This window comes from Limulus polyphemus, unplaced genomic scaffold, assembly GCF_000517525.1.
Source record: "Limulus polyphemus unplaced genomic scaffold, Limulus_polyphemus-2.1.2 Scaffold176, whole genome shotgun sequence".
Taxonomy (NCBI): domain Eukaryota; kingdom Metazoa; phylum Arthropoda; class Merostomata; order Xiphosura; family Limulidae; genus Limulus; species Limulus polyphemus.
Window position 1 is genome coordinate 223102 of NW_013665786.1, and position 3635 is coordinate 226736.

The window sequence follows — 3635 nt, forward strand, 5'->3', positions numbered from 1 at the left end:
TTCAACAGAATGTATTTTAGTTTTCAACAAAGTTGTTGCTTTATTGAATATGTCACCTATCAATTCTGTCCATTTAAGTATGATACTTTAACTTTATTTAGCATTATCTTTCAGAAATAAGTTACTGAAATGCTCATTACATTTTGAATTATTTTGACTAGTCATTAAAACAAAGAACATGGTGGATCCTCATGAAAAATGAACAAAGCATTTTATTAAAGAGAAAAACGGAAAATATCATAACTTCAATACGAATGTAACAATATGAATTTACGCCGCATTTTGGCGTCTTTTGTTTATTCAATATCCAAATATCGAGTTTAATACTACTAACATATTACATTCCCCTTTTTACCGACGTTCAAAACCGTATAACTTTAAAGGTTTTCAAATAAACTTTCATCTCTTATCCATCAGTCTAGTTGATGAATTTTTATATTGAACGAAATCCACTTTCTGTACAATGACTTGTAGAAGCCAAAACAAAAAGATGAGTCTAAAACGACATCTATCGTTCGGAATACGTAATGGGTGAACGAAAAGGAATGTATGACAAAAAAACAACATTTGCAGTCTGAAGCGAGACTAATGACTTACAATCTTATTAAAACATACAAAAGTTATTTGCAGTACCAGTTATTATCATCATCTGTAAGTCATATTTTAGTTATAGAACAAATGCTACAAATTAAATTTGAAAAAGGGAGTAAATGTCATCTGATTATGTGAAATTTGATTATTTAGGATCCTCTTTTTTCTAACACTCATCAATCTAACAATTAGCGCACGATGTTTTTACATAGTAGTTTAACAAAGCTTATCAAATTTACTATTACAAATTCTGAATATTGTGTGAAAATATTGTTCGTTCTTCTCTCGGAATCGGCAGGCTATGTGTAAATCAATATAAATAATTTACCCCTGATGAAGGAAGGAAAGTCTATCTTTCGAGATCGCTCTGGTTATCAGTTTTTGTGAAGTGATTTGTGTATGTATTTTTTTTTTCATTTTTATCATCATGATTAAGTATATTAATATTTATTACATTCTGAAATTACATCATTACTTAATCCATTAAGATATCAGATTTGTTTGTAAATAATGATGCTTGCTGATGTCTAATATTGACTTGATTTACACCGTCACCTAAAATCCAATGTTGCAAGATTACTGTTTTCGTTTGATTAATTTTGAAACAAGTTAAACATGTTGAAACTTAACAAAGAAAGTCATAAGCTTCATTTTTTTTTCAACATATTAAAGTTTTGTTATTAAGCGCAAGGCTATATATGCAATGAGCTATCTATGCTGTGCTCACCACGGGTATCGAAACCCGGTTTTTAGTATTATAAATCTCCAGACTTATCGCCGAGTCAATGGGGGCATACGTTGAAGTAACAAAAGCAGTTTAAAGTTGTTTAATATTTACTACTTTAATTGTACACGTTGTAAGTAATGAATATAGAAGTTAGGAAGAACATAATTATGTTTTGATTTTCGTCCTAAATTTTCTAAAAACTTGTTACGTGTGTACTATAAAAACATATACTTTGCCTAATATTGGAAGGTTCGCTTAATAGGCTCTAAAATCATGCTACCACCAGTCATTTAGAAATTTGATTATACTGTAAAATGTCTATAAAATATATAAATGTGTGTTTTGCACGACAAAGAAAATTTGCATTTATTATTCAGCATATTTCCGAGGATGACGTTTACATGACTTTAGGCCTGTGATACGAAAACCCACTGTGAAGCAAAACGTATTTGGTCATGAAAATGTTGCTTCCCTAAAACCTATCGACTCAGGCGACAGAATATATATATTTTTTAAATGTTCCAGACATCGATCATGTTCCAGATGTAACAACCTAACTCATTTTTCCATAAGTGATGGTTGCTATATTACCTTAGTTTTTAAGGGTAATAAGACACCAACAGCTAAGTTGAAGTTTCTTTGATATAAACAAAATCCGTGTAATTACGTCACGAAAAAGAAAACTGGAGAGTAAAGATCGAAAGAAGACATATCTAATGAACAGAATTCGGTGGTTCATTAACTCAAATTATTAAACACTTGGCCACTTTTTTCTGATTCCACGTTAGGAGCTTCGAACTCCAAATCTTTGAAATAGTCTGATGACATATTCGAGACCAATATTTTATATTTAGAACCAGTAGCTAAGAAATATTAAAGTATCACAAAGAAAGATATTAGTTTCATAAATCAACATATTCTTTCTTTCATCTTTTTGTACCTAACATCGCAAACTGCACAGGTATCTAACTGAGCCAATTAAAAATAATATTGCATTATAAGATAAATATATTATTACAGCGTAGGTGGTTTGTTTGGTTTAGCGTAAAACTACACGATAGACTATCTGCGCTCTGTCCACCGCGAAGATCGAACCCCAGATTTTAGTGATGAAAGTCTGTAAGCTTATCACAGATCCACCGAGGGAGTACACCATAAATATTGTCAAGTTAGAATCAAGTATTACTGCCAAATTGGAAATAGTAATTTGAAAAGAAAGTAACTCAAACGTTAAGGAAAGTTAATAAAATGAAAAACAATAAACGTTTAATTGCTAGAAAGATGATTTTTTGTACTAGTTACAAATATGTTTCACTAAACATCAATCACAACTACTATTTATAACTGATATATTGAATTGAGCCAATTAAATGTACTGAGGAGTTGATACTTAGCCGCTGTTTTATAACAACGATTCCCGGGAAGGGTGTGTCTCCAGATAATAAAACATAAAGAAACAGCTGAAAAGCAGTTTCAAGTTATCTCAGCAACACTGTTTATTAAATATTTATTTGAAACCCGAGGTTGAAGCAACAGAATACCAACGGTGTCTGTTCGTAACGACTGGAAATGAAGTTCCCGCTTCTCAGATTTCTAGACGAACTTTGTTAGGGCGATTTCTTTGAAAATCATTATCGTTAAATCTGTATCTAATGCTTATTTTCATTTAGTCCAGTTAATTAATGGCTATTTAGGTTACGTGTTAGCTAACATAACTTTTTACTCTCCAATTCAAGTAGTAAAGATAAAATTACACATTATGTTATACGTATTTTAGTATACTCTGTAAAGGCCTAGCATGGCCTGTTGGTTAAGGTGCTCGACTCGCAATCTAAGTGTCGAGGTTCGATTCTGGTTAAAAAGAATTAATTGAATAAAAAGTTTTATTTTAATACAAAAGCATTTCATTTTATTTTAGTAAAAAAGCTGATTTGAGATTTAATCTATATAAATGCTGATTATCAATAGATTTATCAGAATCAAATGATAAAAATAAAAAGAACTATATTAATGAAACTTTTATTTCATGAAAAACAATTTACTTATATGTAAAACCTTATTTGAAATCAAAATTTTATTTTTCTTGCTTTACAACTTGCGAAATCGGTAATTAAGGCTGAGTAATCGAACAATGATGTTACATAGGTTTCAACTGAAATCATAGTGTTACGACAGTGGAAGTCACGTGACCCTGGTAACACGTAATGAGTCTCTAGAAGGATCGGGGAAAATCACGAATAATCCAGTATTTGCTAGATACCCTCTATTCCTGTATATAAGCAGGCAAATAAAGCAAGATAATTAATTGAATTGCAGA

At 30.8% G+C, this 3635-nt stretch overlaps 1 long non-coding RNA gene across 1 annotated transcript in view; it reads left to right on the top strand.

Annotated features, from left to right (window-relative positions):
- The first annotated feature begins 1642 nt into the window (after nt 1-1642).
- Nucleotides 1643-3635, top strand: part of LOC111084933 — a 6004-nt gene continuing 4011 nt past the window's right edge. Inside the window, exon 1 of the long non-coding RNA XR_002609818.1 lies at nt 1643-1653. This is a non-coding gene — a long non-coding RNA (uncharacterized LOC111084933). The remainder of the gene's footprint in view (nt 1654-3635) is intronic.